At 41.1% G+C, this 22,845-nt stretch overlaps 1 protein-coding gene across 2 annotated transcripts in view; it reads right to left on the bottom strand.

The window, feature by feature from the left end:
- PCNX2 (pecanex 2) overlaps nt 1–22,845 on the bottom strand; it is a 360,390-nt gene that overhangs the window by 189,781 nt on the left and 147,764 nt on the right. The window lies entirely within an intron of this gene.

Genomic DNA, 22,845 nt, shown 5'->3' with positions numbered 1-22,845 from the left:
TACTTTAGAGGCTGGAGTGAGTTTCTAGGCTCTTCTCTGACTCTTTTTGATTTTTAATCAACAATCCAATCCCTATGCAACAAATAGAAATATGAGAAAGATGATCTAAAATCCCTATCACTATGAACAGATTACATTCCCATGAGACTGACGACAAAGGAAGTACCACACAGAGTCAAGTGTATTCCCATAAGACCTAAGGTTTTAAATCAGACCAACCTGAGTCTGCGTTCCAGCCCTATCAATCATTAGTTGTGTGACAGTGAACAATTAACTTCGTCTATCTGAGCCTCCGTGTTCTGTGTCCCCCCGGACTCACTTAGAGGGGAAGGAGAAACATCTCTCTTTCCCACTCCTCAAGGCAGAGGGAAAATCTGTCCTCCACAGGTTGTGGATTAAAAAGAATTCCCCAAAAATATGTGTTGAAATCGTGGCCCTTGTACCTATGGATGTGATACTGTTTGGAAGTAGGGGCTTTCCTTTGTTATGTTCATGAGATCTTACCTGTGTAGGGTGGGTCTTAAACCTAAACACTTCTGAGTTATAAAAAGTAATAGACACAGAGACACACACAGCGGGGAGAGGAAGATAGAAGACAGATACAGATGCATCTGTAAGCCCAGGAATGCCAGGGATTGTTGTCAGCTACCATTGTTGTATGCCGTCAAGTTAACGCCAACTCAAAGGGACACTATGAGTAGAACTGCCCCACAGGGTTTCCTATGCTATAATCTACCTGAGCTGATCACCAGGTCTTTTCCCCCTGTGGAGTGGCTAGTTGGTTTGAAATGCCAACTTTCCAGTTGGCAACTGAGTGTTTTAATTATCGTGCCACCAGGGTTCACCTGGCAGCTACTAGAAGCTGCAATAGACAAAGAAGGACCTTCCCCTAGAGCCACATCCTGAATTCAGGCTTCTAGCATTCTGAACTGTGAGTAAATGAATTTCCATTCTTTAAAGCCCCCCACTTAAGGTATTCCTGTTATGGTAGCTCTAGGTAATCAGACAGATGAGATAGCATAGGAACACACCCTTGTGGAGCCTCTTAACAACCTCTTACTAGCTGCTCCCTCTGGGGAGGAGAAGTCACTGATTGGGCTGGTCACAGTGAAAACTTTAAGCCATATTACCGAGGGTGGGGCAGATGCTTCACACCTGCCTCTGGGGTCCATAATGGGATCCAGGGGTCTGTTCAGCTTCCTGCCTCCCTGAGGTAAGCACACCAGGTTCAGTCCCAGAGTTGTCAGTGAGGCCATCTCACTCCCTCCCAGATGCTCTCAGTTCTACTAATAAGTGTGAGGCTGTGGTGGGCTGCAGTCTCTTATCAGGTGGTGGTAAATGAGCCAAATCTACTCTCTACTGGCAAGTCTCAAAGTATAAATTTAGAAAGAGGGCAACTCCCTCAGGCTTCTCACACCACATTCTTCAACAATTTATAGTTTAAAAAAAAAACAAATTCGCTGCCGTTGGGTCAATTCTGACTCATAGCGACCCTATAGGAGAGAGTAGAACTGCCCCATAGGGTTTCCAGTGAGTGGCTGGTGGCTTCGAACTGCTGACCTTTTGGTTAGCAGCCGAGCTCTTAATCACTGTACCACCAGTAAAAAATATTATATCCCAATAATCTACAGTAAAAAACCAAGAGAGACATATGCATTTTACATTGAGTTGCAAATAGAACCAACTCACGAAACAGTTGACACTCACAGTAGCAGAGTAACACAAAAACAACTGTGTCTTCCAGGTTTCTTAGTCAGGATTAGAGACATATGACCTGTTTTCAACCAACTTCACTGGGCCTTTATCCAAAGGATTTCAGGAAGCAAAACAAACACACACACACACAATTGGGAACTGATACTTTACCTACTTTTTTACATGGCTTAGATTCTATATGAGAATGTATTATCTTTACAACACAATAACAAAAAAAACTACCTTGGTTTTGGTTAAAAACATGACGAGAGGTTTATCATTCATAAATCTTACTTGAAAATAATTCATTTGAATGGAATAGGAATGGAAACCCTGGTAGCGTAGTCGTTAAGTGCTACAGGTGCGAACCAAAGGGTAGGCAGTTCGAATCTGCCAGGCGCTCCTTGGAAACTCTATGGGGCATTCCTACTCTGTCCTATAGGGTCGCCATGAGTCGGAATCGACTCGATGGCACTGGGTTTGTTTTTTTGGGGGGGGTATAAGAATGCCAAGAATGGATAAAATGGATGTACTTCAAAGGTACGGGAAATAAAGTATTATGAGAACAAACACTCCAAGAATTAGCCTAATAAACAGAAGAGAGACGCAATAAGGAATTATCAAGATAAAAATTAAAAACTTTTTTTTTAGTGATATAAATGAAACAGGAGGAAGAGTAAAAGGAAAATAAAGTTCAAAGAGTAAGGATGTTGGGTAGGAATTCAGCTGTGGGTATTATTCTTAATTGTCAATGTACAATGTTTTTTGGAGTAGGTTTGGAAATGTGTTATTTCACAAGGAATGAATTTTTAATATATAATGGGTTACTATGAGTCAGAATTGACTTGACAGCAACAGGGTTTTTTTATTTTAATTAATGAAATATTGTATATTCTATATTTTACACATAGATTTAATGGTTTATATCTTTTGTGCCAGTATATGAAAAAAAAAAAAAAAACTCCAAGGCACCTTCTCCATTCCCTCCAAGCATACAACTTTGATCCCTACATCCTAGAGAAAATTGATGCTATTAGGCACAAATTCCTTCACCTTTTCACCTTCGTAGCTACAAATTTATCTACTTTCACATCCACCTTTATCTCCCACTTGCTCTTCCTGAGGCTGTGCCCCCACTGATGCCCTGGGTACCATTCTCCCCTGCATCTTGGCTCCGCAGCCATTCCCTTGCCTCAAATACAGCTCTTTTCTAATGCCAAGTAGCAAAATTCCCACGTTCAACTTCTGCCACTGGGTGTTTGCAGCCACCACCTCACTGAACTGTACATGCTATGGCCACCAGTGACCTGCTGACTCTCAAACATCTGATACTTCTTAGTTTATCTCACTAGACCTTTCTGAGACATAAAATGTCATTGATCCTGCCCTCTTTTTAGAACTCTCTCCTTCCTTAGCTTCTCCATCCCATCATCTCCTACATGTTCTCAAACCTTTCACACTTTTCTTATTTCCTTTGCAGGGTCTTCTTCCCCTACCCTTGGCTGTTTGCTTTCTTTGGTCCTCTTTAATAATTACTTCCATGCTGATGGTCCTCAAATCTATAACTCCATCTCCCATTTCTGTCCTGAACTCTAGATCTAAATATTCAACTGGAGAGCTTCATCTGATGTCCCAAGGGAATCTTCAAATACAACATAACAAAAACTGAAGTCTACACCAACCTCCACACACCTGCGCTTCCTTATACATTTGCAATCCTATTTAATGACACTTCCATTCACTTAATGATTTAGACAATATACTTTGGAGCCATACTAAATCAGTGCTTCTCCACCATGGCTGTATGTTGGAATTACCTAGGGCCTTAGGGTAGGGGAAAGGGGTTTAAAATATATCAGCATCTTGGACCCAACCTGAGATGCTCTGATACAATTGGGCTAGTGTATTTCCTGAGCTTTAAAATCTTCCCAGGTGCAGTCAAGGCTGAAAAACAGTCTTAAATGGGTGGTTATTAACCTTTGGCATGAAAATGAATCACTTGTTAAAATGCAGACTCTGATTCAGTATGTCTCAGGTGGAGCCAGACATACCTTGCATTGCTAACAAGCTTCCAGGTAAAGTCTGTGCTACTGGTTCTCAGGCCATACTTTGAGAAGCAAGGACCAACAGTGTCGGCATTCCCTAGCGGCGTCATAGAAATGCAGATTCTCAGATCCCATCCTGGACTTACTGAATGAGAAAATCTGTGGGCTGAGCCCAGCAATCTGTGTTTTATCAAGCCCTCCAAGCAATTCTGATACTTATTTAAGTTTCAGAATCACTGTTCCTAATGATCTTTCTCTATGTTACGTGACTAAATTGTGTTAATTCCATGTGCTTAGTTCCCACACATCTATCCTCTCCTTTCTATTCCCACTGCTCAGACCCTCAATACTGTTTGCCTAAAAATATGTATATATAATTGCCTTTTATCTAGATGAACTCCCTCTTTCTTAATGAAGACTGACTGTCATCTGTGTGCACTGGACCGCATTTCTTCCTACCTACTTACAGACTTTTCTCTTACAATTATCCTCCAGCCTACTGCATTGCCAGTTTTTCTCCCTTTACTGGATCATTCTTATCAGCATACAAGCATGCTGTATTATCATCCATCCTAATAAAATCCCTTGACCCTACATCTCCTTCTAGATGTTGGGCATTTTCCAGGTTATCACCCTACTTTGGCTCCCCTTTGTAGAAATTTCTCAATACAGTTTTGTCTACACTCACTTTCTCCACAACCCTATCTCCTTTTCTATCCTGAATCCACTCCAATCAGGTTCTCCTCCTAACTGCTTCCATGAAAGTGCTTTGTTAAGGTCACCATGACCTACACAGTGCTACAACAGTCAATCTCAGTCCCCATGTTAATCAGCCTCCCAGAAGTATTTGACCCAGTTTATCGCTCCCTCCTTCTTGAAACTCCCCAGTTGATCTTATCCATTCTCCTGGCTTTAAATATAGCCAATATGCTGATAACTACTAAAAATCAGTCTCCACCCACGACCTCTTTTCTGGACTTCAAACCAGTATATCCAACTATTTATTCAAAATCTCTTGAATGTTTAATTAGCATCTTGAGATTAACATACCCCTAACAAAGCTCTTAATTTCATGCTCTCTCACCTAAACCTATTTCTCCATTCGTTCATTCCACAAATCTTTACTGAGCACCAACTACGTGTCATGTGGGATAGTTAGTGCACAAAACAGTATGAATCCCCGCCTGTATGGAGTTTACATTCTAGTGTGAACAGTAAATAATAAGCAAAATAAATAAGTGCATTATATAGTAAGTTAGAAAGTTGAAGAGCAATTGAGCAGAGTGAAGTGGATCAAGAGTATACTGGGGTGGTTCAAGTGGGTTGCAGTGGTAAACAGTATGATCATGGGTGGCATAATTGAGAAGCTGGCTTTGAGATGCAAGGTGACATTTAAACACCTAGTTTCTCAGGTCAAAATCCCTTCCCTAGTCTTTCATTTACATCTTATATACCCAAGCTATAAACAAATCTTATTGACTCTGTGTTCAAAATCTGTCCCAAATTCAACCACATCTCTCCTCCTGTGCTGCCATCACCCTGGTCCAAGTCACCAGCATTTGTTACCAAGACTACTGAAACATCCTTCAACCTGGTCTCCTTGCTTCCTTTAATGCCCCAGTGTCCCCAGTCAGCAGCCAAATGAATTTTTAAGAGTCTGGCACTATTCTTTTAAAGTTCTCCCAATATCTTTCCATTGTAATCTGTGGCAAATTTTATTGAGTTGGTCTCCAAAGATTCGTGCTCCACTTAGTGTAGAGGTGATGTTGGGAAGTGGCACTCCACCTGAGGAAGACATTTCCTGGTTATTCTTTGTGTACAGGAGGCTCATGTGACTAGTGTTTGTCAACAAATGTGAGTGGAAGTTATGTGTACTACTTCCAGGTCAAGGTAGTTAAGTACTGGGTGCATGATCTTCTTCCTTCTATGTGCTGGCTCAGTGATGTTAGGACTCAGGGGTAACCTTCAGACCACAATATGATGGATCCCACAAGATAAAAGAAGCCTGATCCCCAAGTCCCCATGGCCTTCCTATAATGCAAGGAAAGCAACTAGGAAAGCCTTTTGACCAAGCTCCTATGGAACTTTATGTGAACAAAAAATTAACTTGTATTGTGTTAAGCATGGAGACTTGGGAGGTATTTGCTGTGGCATTTAGCTCATCATTTTTTTGGGTTGTGACTAACAGGAAATCCAATGTCCTTACCATATCTCAAACAAAAATCCCTGTTGCTATCAAGTTGATTCCAACTCATGGCTACCCCATGTCTGCAGAGTTGAACTGTGCTCCACAGGGTTTTCAAGGCTGTGACCTTTCAGAGGCAGATTATTAGGCCTTTCTTCCAAGGCACCTCTGGGAAGGTATGAACTATCAACTTTTTGGTTACTAGTCAAGCACTTAACCATTTGTACTACCCAAAGACTCCTTTACCATGTCTTACAAGACCCTAAGTGATCTGGAAACTGATTACCTTTCTAATCTCATTCCCAACCACTTTCTCCATTACTCCCTATCCTCTAGACACACTGGCTTATTTATGTTCCTTGAATATTAAATGTGCCAAGTTTGTTTCCTTTCAGGAGGTTTGCACCTGCTAGTCCTGTTTGCCTGGGACTTTCCAGATGTTTTCATGGCTTATGCCTTCATTTTATTCAGCTCTCTGCTGAAGTGTCACCCTGTCAGTGGGTCCTGTTCTGATCACCATATCTAAAGCAGCCTTGTCACCTCCCTCTCTACCTCTGTACCTTATTTTATTTTTCTTTATTAAATATCTCTCAATCTGATATTTTATTTGTTTATTTGTATGTATATTTATTGCCTGTTACCCCCCGAAAAATAACTTTCCTGATGGTAGGACATTGTTGTGTTCACTTCCGGTATCTCCAATGTTAACTTAGTAATTCCTCAATCAAAATTGCTGAGTAAAAGAGTGCACAATCTCCTCAGCTCCAGCATCATTATACTCCATCTATTTTTCTGCACTGTTGCCACAAAAGATCTGCTTAAAATACAAATTTAGCCATGGTATTTCTGCTGCTCATGTTTCCTTTGCCCCTATCTGTACATTCAAAGCACTCTGGCATAGCATATAATCCGTTGCTGTCAAGCCGATTCTGACTCAGAGCGACCCTATCAGACAGAGTAGAACTGCCCCATAAGGTTTCTAAGGAGCGCCTGGTGGATTTGAACTGCCAACCTATTGGTTAGCAGCTATAGCTCTTAACCACTATGCCACCAGGGTTTCCAGCATAGCATATAGGAAAAACAAAACAAAACAAAAAAACCTGTTGCTTAAGTCAATGCCGACTCACAGTGACCCTACAGGACAGAGTAGAACTGCCCTATAGGGTTTCCAAGGCTGTAATCTTTGCAGAAGCAGACTGTCATATTTCTCTCTTGCTGAGTGGCTGGTGGGTTCAAACCATCGACCTTTTGGTTAGCAGCCGAGCGCTTAACCACTGCACCACCAGGTCTCCTATGGCATATAGGACTTTCCATAATCTGTCACTCTGTAACTCTCCAGAGTCATCTTCTGTAAATTTCCACTTAAATTCCACACTGAACTATATATGGCTACCTGAACAAACCACGCCAGACTAAAAAAAAAAAACTTTTTGGTTTAGTCGTTTTATACACAGAAGCTTACATAAATCAGATGCCTAGAGCTGTGCCACCAGCACCTCGATGAAGGAACAGAGTATTCCCAGCACCTTGAAGCCCTCCAAGCCTGCCCATAGTCATTGCCCCACAAAGGTAACCAAAGCTCGGGCCCTGGACACCCTTGCTTAGTTTTGCCTGTTATTCTTTTGGAGCCCTGGTGGCACAGTGCTTAGGTGCTCAGCTGCTGACAGAAAGGTCCACAGTTTGAACCCACAAGCTGCTCCATGGGAGAAAGATGTGGCAGCCAGCTCCCACAATGATTACAACCTAGGAAACCCTATGGGACAGTTGTACTCTGTCCTACAGAGTTGCTATGAGACAGAATCTACTCTACTGCAATGGGTATTCTTCTTTTGATTAACATTAGGGTTGTGAGATGCATCCACATTTTTGTGTGTAGTTGTAGTTTGTTCGTTTTCATTGCTGTATAATAATCTATTATGTGCATACACCACCGTTCATTTTTTCCAGCCTACCACTGATGAGTATTTGAGTAATTTTCATTACGGCCATTATGAAGAGCACCGCTATGAATATTCTTGTATATGTCTTTCAGTAAACATATATATACAGACCTGTTGGGTAAATAGCCAGGTGTGGAACTGTTAGGTTATTGGGTGTGCATATACTTAGCTTCAGTAGATACTGCCAAACAATTTTCCAAGGGGTTTTGTCAATTTATATTCTCACGAACAATGCAAAAGAGAGTTCCTTCTGTTTCTTCCACATCCTTGCCAAAACGTTTTCTCTCTTTCTCATTTTAGCCATGCTGGTGAGTATGTAGTACTATTTTGCATTTCCCTGATGACTAATGTACCTTTTTCATATGTTTATTGGCCACTTGGACATTCTCATTTGTGAAGTGGTTCTTCAGGTTTATTGTCTATAATCCTATTGAATTGTATGTCTTTTTCGTATTGATTTTAGGAGTTCTTTATACATCCCAGATATGAATCTTTAGTCAGATATATGTATTGAAAGCATGTCCCATTTTGTGGATTGTTTTTCACTCTTAACAGTATCTTCTGTAGAAAAAATACTTAATTTTAATATATCCCAACCTCTCTTGTTTTTTCCCTTTGGGGTCTTTTGTGTCCTATTTAAGACACAAAGACCTTTACTGTTTTATCGTTCACATTTAGATCTGCAAGCTATCTGGACTGATTATTGCGTACAATTTAAGGTAGGAGTCGAGATCCATTTCTTTTTTCCATGTAGATATCTCCTTGACTCTCACCATTTATTGAACATACTTCTAGCGCCCCCCTACGCTGCAGGTAGCTGGGCGTTTCACGTGCTGGCTGCCTTCCTGGGAAGGTCCTTCCATAGTTCTACTTGACAGTGTCCTGTTGTTTTTCAATATCCTCCCTCCCAATCCTGCTCCACTACATGAATACTTGGGGGGTGCCAAGGACAAAGCAATGGAAGCATCCATGTCCACCCAGTGGGGAGTATTTACTCTTGACACTGTTGAGCATTGCCAGAACATGGATATAGTAAAAAGGAGCCTGACTCTAAATTGGTTTTATTGCTGATTAAAAATTCTTTATAAATAGTATATTTTTAGTGTACCTCACCTCCTTTCTACCTACTCCTGGGGTGTACCCCTGTGACTTCCATCTTTGGTACTCCACAATATTAAACCATTTACCAAATACCCATTAGGTATGTGCCAGACACTGAGCCAGGCACTCTCTCTCTATTATCTCTAGTTTCAAGGCAAAGTGTGTTATTCCTTTGTGCCATCACTGTACACAGCAAATTCTACATGTACAGTGCCTGCCACACTGCAAAACCGAAAACCAAACCCACTGCCATCGAGTTGATTCCAACTCATAGCAACACTATAGGACAATGTAGAACTGCCCCCATAGAGTTTCCAAGAAGCACCTGGCGGATTCAAACTGCCAACCTCTTGGTTAGTACCTTAACCACTACGCTACTGCAGAGTAGCTATAAATGTTAATTTTCCCCACCAGTTTCTGAGTTTGTCAAAGTCAGGCATTATGTCTTATTTGCTTTTGTATTTAGCAAGTTCCTAGCAGAAAGCCTGCCAGAAAGCTGGGGTTCAGTGAATGTCCATTTATTATTTTATCCTTAGATACTGGATACTATCCTTAGATATTTTATCCTTATTACAAAAAAAAAAAAAAAAACCTTCTAACTGTAACATATTAAACAACATTTCCTATTTTAATCTCTCGTAAAGTACATTCAGTCACAGTTAGGTGTCATTATATACAAGATTTTTTTTTCTGATTTCTCAATGTATAAAAGATCAGTAGTGTCAGATTGAGGCCATCATATCCTACACAATTCAGCGCGCTTATAAAAATACATTTACAGAGTTCTATCAGCACTTGTCACCAATTCAGAGAAACATGACAACCTCAGCTAGATTTCCGGAAAAAAAAAAAAAAACTAAATGAATTCAAATATAAGCCAATCTCATATACAGTGCTGTTAAGACAACATCTGAATTAAAATAAAGGTTTAGCAGCTCATTACTGTAGCATGACCTGGGGACTATTTGGATGAGGGAATGAGATCCAGAGTTTCAAAAGCTTGTCACATTTATTTTTAGAAAATTACATTTTTCACTGAGTGGAGATAGGGGCTGATTTGCGTTCAGGGGCACGGTCCCATTGCAGACTACAAAAAGGGACCGCAGATAATAATAACATAAAAATGAGTTTCTTATAACAATGTCAGTTTATCCATCTCAGAAACACATAAAGCAATGGATTTCAAATAAAATGAAACATGCTGCCATTGAGTCGACTCTGACGCACAGCAATCTCATAGGGTTTCCAAGGCTGTAAATCTCTACAGAAGCAGACTGCCACACCTTTCTCTCACAGAGCCACTGGCAGTTTCACGCTCCCGACCTTTCCGTGAGCAGTCGATCACTTGAACCACTGTGCCATCAGGGCTCCTTTGCAACCTTATAACTGCCCCATAGGGTTTCCAAGGCTGTAAATCTCTACGGAAGCAGACTGCCACATCTTTCTCCCATGGTGGGTTCAAACCACCTGGCGCTTAAACACTGTACCACCAGGGCTCCTCAAATAAAGTAGAAACCGCTAATAAGCTCTGAATTCACCACCCATTCCTTTCCAAATATTTGACAGTTGAACATACTTATTCACTGAGACTTTAGCTCCTATTGGTTCCTGGGGTTTGTGTGCGTGTGTGTGTGTGTGTGTATTTGGGTGGTGTGTGGAAGAAACTATCATAGACATCATTTTAAAGCTTGTGCTTAAGATATTTAGACTTTAGGAAGACATGGTTTGTGGCACCATTTGTTGTCTGACTTTGAACAGGGTGTTCTCAGGAGCCGCATTCATACTGCACAATAACACAGGGAACACTGAGGCCCTGCATCTTTAAGATGATAAGCCAGTTTCTGGTTAGAAGCAAAGCAAGATAAAGTAAAACAAGATGATAGAAACTCTATGACAAAATGTTGGACTTTCGAAAGAGAAAAAGAACTTCTAGAGAACTAGAAACCTATTTGTTCATAAGTTATGTAAACTTGTGCATTTTGTTTGTTTGTGTTTTTGTTTTTTTAAGCACCCTTAGTCAGCACTCACAGAAAGGCTGAGCTGGAAACCAGGTCACAGCCCATAATTCAGCTCTAGTTTACTACGTGAAGTACTGCAAGGGCAATGAAATGACAACCACTGACATATGGATGTCGCGTGAGAGCTACCACATGGCGTCACTGACGGATTCTGAATCTCTAGATGGGCAGCCTAGATGCAAGGACAGAAAACACATTTTACACTCTCTGCATATGTTAGCAAGCACAGCTACAAAAATAAAACCAAACCACTGCCACGGAGTTGACTCTGATTCATGGTGACCCCATGTGTGTCAGAGGAGAACTGTGCTCCATAGGGCTTTCAGTGGCTGATTTTTTGAAAGTAGATCACCAGGCTCTTCTCCTTAGACACCTCTAGGTGGACTTGAACTGTCAACCTTTCAGTCAGCAGCCAAGCACGTTAACCTTTTCCCCCACCCAGGGACTCCAAACCACAAGCATACACGTTATACATTAAGGGAAAAAGCATTTCCGGTGAAGATCCATTCCAAAGCCTGGTTTCCCCACATCATGGTCAGTATAACATGTAGCCAAAGCAGGGCTGGGGAGGGGCTAGGAAAAGGGAGTGACGATAAACGTCCAGGAATTACGTGTGGAGAGCAAACCCCAGAGATCACCATCTGCAACCTTTGACTTTAGGTTCCGCTAACTCTAAATACTGACAGAAATTTAATCTCACTTTCATTCTCACCTATTTCGAAATGCCTTCCATTCTTACCTATTTCTAAATGCTTTCCACCAACCTCAGTCATTTATCCCAATCAAATCCTCCAACCTCTAGATCAAGAGCACTTTCAACAGATGAATGGAATGCATACTGAGTTTTCATATTTGGGGACAGAAGGAGAGCAAATAGACGAATCATAACATAGGAGGATGTTAAACAAAAGTCCCAGTCCAGAATTCTGAATTCTAAAAGACTAAACTTAATCTTTTCTTATGGGACAACCAAGGAAAACTGATTTTAAAAAAAGAAGGCTTACAAACGTAATAACATGATATTTCTTCAGTCCCCAAATTGTCTTGGTATTCGTACCAAGTAAAGTTAAAAAGAAAGCATTGGCAATGATATTTCATAACTGTCTTTCTGCAACGTCCTGAATATGCAAAGAGACCATGAAAAGACATTACTGTAGCATTATTATTTCTCTTTTCCCTGGAATATTAGGCCCTTGAGAAAAATAATGCCAAATAACTATGCCATTTACAAGTTTATATACGACTTATTACGACTGAATGCCTTAAATTTTCTTAAAGGGTTTTCAGATTGTGTTTTATTTAGATGTTTTGTTACTAAAATAAATCCTCCTCAATAATTAAAAGTTAATCAAAAACCCTTACGATGTTTTTATCTTTAGGATAAAATCCTGAATTACGTTTTAAGTTGCAAGGATACAGGGCTCGGTCCCATAGATGGGTTAGACATGTTTATAAGCATTTCAATACGGTGCAGCTCAATCAACTGACCCTGATTTATCCCTGAGGCATATAAGGCAAAGAGACTCTACAAAATGGAATTATCCTATCCAGGCTGTTAGCATCTTCTTGCTATAGGCAATTGCATTTTTCACTTGCATTTTTCCTGCTAGGACAAATCCCAGATAGACAAGCCCTTAGCGCTAGCATGTACATATGCCACGATTTATTCTTTAGAAATAGGCTTAACTTCCAAAGCCAGGAGCATGAATCGAGGGTAATCTTTGGTAGTCGTAAAGCAAATCACAACATCCTGCCACTCAAAGCCCTTGAACTCTGCTTAGGATAAATCCAAGGTCCTTACGAGGTCCACCAGGCCCTGCAGGCTGAGCTCCTGCTGTCTCCAGCCTCTCCTCTACCATGCTAGCCCTCTTTCCCAGCACTCCAGCAACAACAGCCTTTCTGGTTCACAACAAGCCTACTCAAGGCCTTCCCACATCTTCTCATGCTGAAATCCTCTGCTTCCACTTTGAGGGCTAACCTTCTACTTATCCTTCAGGTCTCAATTTGAATGTCATCTCCTCAAGTCTCTTCTTTTCCCTCACATCTACATCCAAATACCAAACCAGTTGCCATTGATTTGATTCCAATTCATGGTAACAGAGTCAGAGTAGAACCACGTCCTATGGGGTTTTCAGTGGCTGATTTTCTGGAAGTAGATCTCCAGGCCTTTCTTCTAAGGTGCCTCTAAGTGAACTCAAGCCAACCTTTCAGTTAGTAGCCGAGTGCATTAACCATTTGCCCCACTCAGGGACTCCAAATCTACATTAGAATCCCTTTGTACTACCTCAGGAGTCCATGGTTAGTACAAACAGTTAAGTGTTGGGCTGCTAACTGAAAGGTTGCAGGCTTGAGTCTACCCAGAGGCTCCTCAGGAGAAAGGCCTGGTAATCTATGTCCAAAATATCAGCCACTGAAAATCCTACAGAGCACAGTTCTGCTCTGACGTACATGGGGTCGCTCACCAGAAGTCAGAAGTAACTCACCTGCAACTGGTTTTTGTTATTTTATACTCCCTGTACTTTTCCTTCACTGCACTTCAAACAACGTGAACACACATATTGATCTGTCTCATTAATGCCTATCTCTCCCAGTTAAGTGTGACTACAACCAGCAGGGCCATGGCTGTCTTTCTCAGTCCCATTCAGCATTCAGCACTGTATCTTGTACACAGGAGTCACTCAGTAAATATCAGGCAGCATAATGGATAAGATGATTGACTGATAACTTCATTAAGTGAAGAGAACACCTGGTAGAACAAAGTCTGAGAAGAAGCCTAACAGAGTGGAATGCTGGAGCTGGTGCTTCCAAAGTGGGACGCTGGCTGCCTTGCAGGGGCAGGAGTTTCACTCCTGGCTGCAGCTTTCCCTCTTTTCTCATAAGGCTTGCCCCACAAGGGCCAGTCCATGACTGTCTTGGTCGCCAGTGCCTCTCCCCAGCATCTGACACAGACCCTAGCAAACGTTAGTATTCTATGTATAGTATCGAATGAATAAATAAATACTGTAGGGTTCAATCATATGGTAGACTTCTCAAAGAAATACCAGGTGGTGAAGAATGACATAAGGGAATCATTATATCTAAGGTTTACATTTTTCAAGGAATAAAAATTTCCAGTTGTTTCCTTTGTGGTTTCTGACTTTGGGGTCATGCTTAGTCTTTTTTTCTTCCCCAACCAAGATTACATAACTTGACCTATATTTTTGTGCAGTACTGTTCTGGTTTCCTTCTTTTTTTTTTTTTTAGCTTTTTAAATAATCCATCTGGAATTACATTTGATATAAAGTCTAACTCAATTTTTAAAAAATGTCTAGCCCATTTTCCTAAAACCACCCTACTGATTTTTTCATTAGTTCAGCAGGAATGAAAATGTGTCCTTCACGTCTCCTCAAAGGGCTGGAGAAGCTCTTGGGAGAATCAGTGCAATAATGTGCTTTGTCTTCTTGACATAAAGGTACTCATTAATACTAAGTTATCGTATTTAAAACTGAAAAAAAAACTAATGAAACCATTTATAAAATTTTCCTAGGAAGAAGGTTAGATCAAAATTTACACTTTCCAGTATTCTCACAGTGGCCACAGGATGAAAGACAGCCCTACTTAGAACGAGCATCTTGCCAAAAGCAGGGGCCACATTTCTGTATCCCCCCCACGCAGCATGGTGCCCAGGACACAGCAGGTACTCAGTAAATGTCAAATGTGGAAAAGCAGAATTCCTCCCCCAAGTAAACTGGGACTTGGATGCTACTTCAATGACAGGGTCACTTTAAGACATCATTCCTATTCTGCCACTGGCATCCTTATGTACTATCCTATCATCATGTGCTCTGAGGGTTAAACTACTTAGATAAGATCCCAGCAGACCGGCATTAAGGAAAGTGAAACAGGACACACCACAGTGGCATCCCTGCTGCAGCTGATACTGACGTCATTTCTTCCTACGCCTGAGGTGCTAGCACAGCCCAGAGCTGCTGCAGGGCTGTCTGCACACAGACTGTGTGCTGCACATTGAGACTTGCTGAATTTTAGTGCTACGTATTTCTATACTCCTCCAATTACTGACCATTCATTTCATTTTCACATCATTTAAGATCATCAGCAGTTTCAGAAAACCCCAGTGGGCACTTGGGTAAACGCCCTGTGGCTTGCAGAGAGCTGGAATCTGAGGTTGGCAGCTGTCCCCCGCTCTTTTCTTCTTATTTCTGGCTGGGGTTAGCCTGTGCTTCTCCAGCCTCCCCTGCATCTCTCCCCTTCACACCGAGGTGACTAAATTCCGCTTTCCTCTTATCACTGCACTGTGAACATGGCTTCACTGCCAATTCCCCGCCGCCTCTTCCAGCCTTGTGGAGACTGACACAGAAAGATAAGTTTCCCCCTGGAATAAGAGGAGATCTGGCAGAGCATGAGAAAGGGGGAGGAGGGTCTGGCAGGGAGGAAAAGAAAATGAGGGGAAGAGAAGGTACATAAAAATAACAACAGTAGAGGGAATAATTAATGCAGGCAGAATTGCAACTGACAGTCTATTTTCTTAAAAAAAAAAATCATCTACAAGTCACTTATTTGGCATCAGTGATGCACTTTCCCATAGAAGCATCATAACAAATGATGCCTCAGCTAGTACTAGTTCAGTTCAAAACTTCAAACTACAGGTACCTGTCACATAACGTCCATTTAGGCAACATCCGACCATGGTCCCATAAGTTTTGTATTTGTTTTTAATAAGGAAAAGCAGCTCTCCTTTTATTATTTCCCTGTAATGGTTTTAAAGACCCTGGACATCCAGAGTGAACAAGCACCAGGCTCTGGGCTCATCCCACTCCTCCCAGTGTTTCCACTTCCAGGTGGCAGTGGTGGTTATATCAAGAAGTGGCCGCACCAAGAGGGCAGCAGCAGCCAGGGCCACCACCACCAATGGAGCTCCCAGCACACACACAGCACTCCCCACCCAGTCCCTGTGGCCACATTTCCATACTCCTGTGCACCCCCTGCCCTGCAACCGGACATGCACAAAGTCCAGCGCAGACACCACCTGGCCCACAGCCGCACAATCTGTAAGGCCTGGTTTTGTCTAGTGTATCTAGTACATACAGCTCTCCAGCTTTGTCCAGTGGGTGGGCAGGCAGCAGCAGCAGGGGATGCTGGCTGGGCTGCTCCTGCTCCTCAGGAGGCAGAACAACAGGTGGAGCTGGGTGTGTAACCCAGAGACTGCCTGCATATAACATGGTGTTCACACGATGTTCAGATCACATAATGTCCTATTTCACAGAATGTACATTAAGTGACACATGACTGTATTTTAGTCACTTTTAATTAAAGAGGCTTTGGAGAGTTTTCTAGGTTGCTAACTACCTCCTGCTAGCATCTTTTTATGTGGGGGGAAAGGGGTTAGGAATACAATCTTCTTTCCCTGGGTATAGCAGCTCCTCATCATACACAAAGATGAAATTGTCCTTCATGTTCCAAAATCAGACAATGCCTGACATCTTTTTTAATCTATCAGTATGTACATTTCAAAGGATTTTCACATATAGAACCTGATTTGATTTAATCACCAAGGAAATTCTGTGAAATACATCATTCACCTATTGACAAAAATTTTAGAACTGTAGGACATCCAGATTATAAAGGGCCACCAACTGTCTAGCACAGTGAATGAAGAAAGGCACAAAGCTGGGTGTATAACAATGAAATTTCAAAACCTGGGGAAGAGGAGGAGAAGAAAGAAAAGGAGGAAAGGGTCGGGGGGAGGAAGATGCATCAAATCTCAGTAAAAATACTTTCTGACTGCCAAAGACTATGTCAAATGCTTTACATTTATTATGCTGACTAATTTAATTCCCCAACAATTCTTTGATGTAGTAACCACCACTACTGATGATGGAACTGAATGGCAATGGTTAAGCTGTGACAGAGCCAGGGTTTGGGCCCATCCAGTCTTGCTCCAGAGCCCATTCTCTGGGCCATTATACTGTGATTCCCTCCTGGAGATTCTGAAAGTTTCCTGCAGGGAAGAAGCTGGTCACATATAAAGGACCAGGAGACAGAAAGACATCAGATTTCTCAACAACAGCAGAGGAAGCTGGAAGAAAATGGAACAATACCTTAGAGTTCTGAAAGGAAAGTGTTTGCGACCTGGAATTCTATACACTTTAAACTATCAATTATGTACAAAGTAGAATAAAAACATTTGAGACACAATGTCTCAAGAAGTCTCCTTCTCACGTACCCCTTTTCTGGAGTGACTGGAGAACACAAAGAGAGAATAAATCAAGAATGACTGGATCAGGTTCCAGGAGAGAGTCTGGGAGGGGCATATGGAACCAACAGATTATCTGACAGGCTTGCGTATGTGTAAAGCTGGACTCAGAGTTATTTTACATGGCTAACGGAAAGCCTAGAAAATATAAAAACAAAAATCAGAGTTTTTTTTTTTTTTTAATGGAAAGCCTAGAAAATATAAAAACAAAAATCAGAAAAGAAAGTTATCATATTGGGCTCAGAAGGGAACAACAATTAAATAAATATAATAGTTAAAAAAAGAACTGAGTATAGCTTAACAAAAATATTAAAACTATGGTGGGAGGAAGGGAAAACTGTTAATGGATGAGAAAGATAATACAGATAAATCCTTATCTTTCCTAAGAGGAAGTCAGTAGACAACCAAATCTGAAATATCAAAAAAAAAAAAAAAAAAAAAAATAGCAGAACACGCATATTGCTTAAGAAAATACCAGAAGAAATACCTAAAGAATAGAAAGTAATTTTTTCTGGAGAGGAGGAATCAGAGATGGGAAGACATTACCAAGGATCTGCTGCTTTTCATTACATCCTGTTCTATTTGATTTTTAGCACTATGTATTACTTTGCCATAAAGGAAAAATAAATTACAAAACACAATCTCTCTCGGAACCATGTCCATCACATGCAGAAACCAGTTTATCTACAAAGTGACAATCAAGATTTGCTAAAACATAAAGTAAATCTCATTTTAGAATTTTAAATTCCAGACTCAGTGAATTTGTTTTATAACAGTGAAATTTTTTTTAATTACAATTTAAGTGAAATTTTCAGTAGATGTAGTTTAAAATTTCTAGAAACCACCCATTTATTCATATGCACCAAAAAAAAAAAAAATTATAGTCTAAGCTTTTTTAAGAGCTGTTTTTTCATAGGTGAATGAGCCTGTTCGTCTGTATCTTACAATACACATGCATCCTTCAATCTTTCAAGGCCTACCCTTTAAGTCCCGAGGCTTTTTCTGTCCACAGCAGCCTAAATGAACTCTTTTTTAGTGAATTTACGAAGCACTAATCATTCATTTGCTCATTCAACTAATGTTTACTGAGCACCTACTAGGTGCCCAACATTCATTCAACATGTAATTATACAGTTCCCTATATTTTCCATTTTATACGTATATCCAAAAAACTGGAAAAGCTTAACTAATTAAACATGCTCTGAGTCATATGCTTCCCTATTTCCCTCATGACTGAACACAGTACTGCACCCTCATATCACCATGGTTGTGCAGCAACCGTGGCTCTGACATTTTGGAGTCGTGACTGATTTACTTACTAGACTATAAACTCTCTGAAGACAGAAACAACGTCTTATTCATTCCCTGTGTCACTGGCTTACAGGGCGTGGCATCGTATAGGTACTCAACAATTAGTTGTTGAATGAATGAATAGTATACTCATAAGCATTTTCTGAGTAAAAAAATAAAGACGTAAATGCCAATAATGCACTTATTTCTTTGTCTCAATCTTTTTCAACCCTATTAAAATCCACTTTTATGGTAAGAGTGCCATCACCAGATCAGATGCGTTTGTATTTGCTGATATTTTTAAAAGCTCAGAATTATACAATTACGGAAATTTCACTTTGGGAGACTATGTCAGTATGTGATGAAATCTCATGACTCTCTTTCCAAAACAACTTGATTCTTTGGGCAAGTTCTTAGATAAAACAAATGTCCCAACAGATCCAACCAGAATCAGCATCATAATTCAGGCAAATAGCCTTGCTTTATTTTCTAAAAATACAGTGCTCCTTGAAGCTTGAGTCTTAAAAGTTCCATCCTTGACTAATATGTTGCTGTCTGTACATTGTCTACACTGTCATTTTCCACATGATTCACTTATACTGGTGGGAAACAGAACAAAACACAACAACAAAAAAAAACCAGTTCACTCATACCCATTAATACAACTTGGTTATACTAACATCACCATCATGACTGCTGAACTGTTCTGTAGATAATAAGGTTTTAGCCTCTTAGCTCAAATATTGATGAAACTATTTGTTGGGGTTAGGATGGGATGAGGTTGATGTAAATAAATTAGTCTCAAAGGTAAGGAACTAAACTGGCTAAAAAGTATATCTTTCAATTTACAATCTTCAACTTTAGTTGAAGATGCATATTTAATGTCATTTTATCATATTCTGCATTTTGTATCAAAATTAATTTGGTAACCCCTTGTTCTAACAAGGATCCCAGGTGGTACAGTGGTTAAGAGTTTGCCTGCTCACCAAAAAAAGGTTGGCAGTTCGAATCCACCAGCCGCTCATAAAATATCTATCAGAAATATGCAGAAAGGAAAGAAAACTGCAAGAAAGTATATGGACCAAATTTAATACATGCTCAGGGGATACAGGGCCAACAATATTTCAGTAAAATTTAGATTAGTAAAACTACTACATGAGCCCACCTCTGTGCCAGGCACTAGTGTAAGCGCTGGAGGACCAGCCATGAGCAAGCTGGCATGGAGCTCACAGGCCACCTCAGAGACTGGTCATTACGAGGTTGGTGAAAGCTATGGGAATGGAGACTTCAGAAGCAGCCAGAAATCAGGACCACTCTAGGTGACAAGGCGTTAGCCTGGTGAAGCCTGAGAAAAAGCATCCCAGGCCAAGGAAACAGCAAGAAGAGGGAAGTAAGAGAGTGTGGTGTATTTGAGAGACAGCAAGAATGCCCAGAACCTACTTTGATGAGTCCATTTCAGACCAAGGAGTAAAGCCCTGTAGAGTTAGCAGTATTAGGATATGCACGTTAGATTTTTCAAGACCCACCACAGTGATGTGGCTTTTCTGGGTGATGATGACTGCAAAAACAGCCTTAGAGCCACAGTCACATTATGTACTATCTGCCATCTGGACCAAGACCAGCCAGGGAAGCCAAAGGAGCACGAGCCTGGGCGTGAGCGAGATGACAAGGATTCCAGTCACTCATAGGCCACAAACTCAGCATGACCCAAGGTGAAAGCCCATTGCCGTCAAGTCGATTCTGACTCATAGTGACCCTATAGGCAGGGTGGAACTGCCCCTTAGGGTTTTCAAGGAGCACCTGGAGGATTCGAACTGCTGACCTTCTGGTTAGCAGCTGTAGCTCTTAACCGCTATGCCACCAGGGTTTCCTGACCCAGTGTAGGTCCCTGAATTCTCTAGGCTTCAATTTCCTTCTATGTAAACTGATGGAATACATTTACGCGCTAACCCAGGAACTCCAAAGAGGCCTCATTTCACATGCCAATTCCATTGATGAGCAGTGTGTGTCGTTGGCCCAATCTTTTTTTTTTTTAATAATTTTTATTGTGCTTTAAGTGAAAGTTTACAAATCAAGTCAGTCTCTCACATATAAACTTATATACACTTTACTACATACTCCCATTTACTCTCCCCCTAATAAGTCAGCCCGCTCCCTCCTTCCAGTCTCTCCTTTCGTGAACATTTTGCCAGTTTCTAACCCCCTCTACCCTCCCATCTACCCTTTAGACAGGAGATGCCAACACAGTCTCAAGTGTCCACCTGATACAAGTAGCTCACTCCTCATCGGCATCTCTCTCCAAACTATTGTCCAGTTCAATCCATGTCTGATGAGTTGTCTTCGGGAATCGTTCCTGTCCTGGGCCAACAGAAGGTTTGGGGACCATGACCACCAGGATTCTTCTAGTCTCAGTCAGACCATTAAGTCTGGTCTTTTTATGAGAATTTGGGGTCTACATCCTACTGTTCTCCTGCTCCCTCAGGGATTCTCTGTTGTGCTCCCTGTCAGGGCAGTCATCGGTTGTGGCCGGGCACCATCTAGTTCTTCTGGTCTCAGGATGATGTAAGTCACTAGTTCATGTGGCCCTTTTTGTCCCTTGGGTTCATAATTATCTTGTGACCTTGGTGTTCTTCATTCTTCTTTGATCCAGGTGGGTTGAGACCAATTGATGCATCTTAGATGGCTACTTGTTAGCATTTAAGACCCCAGACGCCATACTTCAAAGTGGGATGCAGAATGTTTTCTTAATAGAATTTATTTTGCCAATTGACTTAGATGTCCCCTGAATCATTGGCCCAATTTTAAGGTTCTGTTATCAGTTAGGAGTCCCTGGGTGGTGTATGACCCACCAAGCTCAGCTACTAACCAAAAGGTTGGCAGTTCAAGTCTACTCAGAGACACCTTGGAAGAAAGGCCTGACAGCCTACTTTCAATAAATCAGCTGTTGAAAACCTTATGGAGCACAGTTCTACTCTGAAACACATGAGGTCACCATAAGTCAGAATCTACTCAATGGCAACTGGTTAACTGGTTGCTTATCAGTTAGCGATGCCTGCTGTGGGGTCAGGACATTCCTGCTGTTCCTGCTCTGATCTAAGCTCTTTTCAGTTATAACATTCTGCATCCTATGAGGAAGATTTTAGCACAGCTTTCACATGAAAAATTATTGACTGGCTTGAGTTTCCTGGGCATGTTTTGTTGCTGGTGGATAAAATGAAGAATGAAATACCTAAAAGTCAGAACATCAGGAAGAGGAGGCAAAGAAACTCAGGACATAGACGATATCAGAATGGATACTAGGTCTTAAACAGCTTAACACAACCATATTTTAAATTTTGTGTATTTGGTTTTTCCTTGCAATACACATGATTTTGAAATGCAGTCTGTTTTGCATCACATACCTAATTTGTCAAATGTGTTGCTCTTGGCTAGAGATCAGGCTGCTTATAGACAGCTAATGTAGGCAAGTGGGAAACATCCACAAAGCCTCTGGTGGAGCCAGTGCTAACAAGTGTGAACTTCTCTTGACCTACTCTACAAGATACACAGAGGCCCAGTGCTGCCTGCTCTCCCCTCAAAGAGGAAAGGACAGATATACTCACACACTCATTTTATTCTTTCTTTAATCTCATACTGAAAAAGGTCATGCAGGTTTAAAACATATAAATGATCCTAATTTAACCTGGGCTCTGTTATATTCAGTGGAGTCCCTGGGTGGTGCAAATGGTTAGGTTTGGCTACAAAAGAAAGGCACCTCTGAAGAAAGACCTGGCAATCTACTTCCAAAAAATCAGCCATTGAAAACTCTCTGGAGCACAGTTCTACTCTTATACACATTGGATCCTATGAGTCAGGGTAGACTCAATGGCAACAACAACAACAAACACTGACATCAGGCTTATCACACCCTATTTCTCCACTAAACAATCCAGTTTTCTCACTTTGGCATACTTGACTCTGGCTGTCTCTAAGGAAGGCAGCACCTTTTACCCACCCTGACATGATTCTTGAAGAAATGCTCTCTATCTTGGCAGCATCTCCATAAGCTCCTCTGCTTCTTCTTCTTTTTTTTTTTTTTTTTAATTATTTTTCCCCTTTCCCTTTCCTCACACTAATCTAATGGACTTCCTGATGACAAAACTGTCTGAGTCCAGTACTTTCCCTCAAATCAGCAAACCATGGCTGCCTTCCTATAGCCCTGAGCCTGGTCATGGAGACAACTAGATAAGTCACTTAAACATCTGAGAAGCTATCAGAGGAGGAACAGCTGCATGCAGAATTAGCAGCATTAGTCAGCCTAGTGATAAACTGTGACCAA

Source organism: Elephas maximus, chromosome 24 (genome assembly GCF_024166365.1).
Source record: "Elephas maximus indicus isolate mEleMax1 chromosome 24, mEleMax1 primary haplotype, whole genome shotgun sequence".
Lineage (NCBI taxonomy): Eukaryota > Metazoa > Chordata > Mammalia > Proboscidea > Elephantidae > Elephas > Elephas maximus.
The sequence above is the reverse complement of the archived record's forward strand: the minus strand, read 5'-3'. Positions and strand labels throughout refer to the sequence as shown.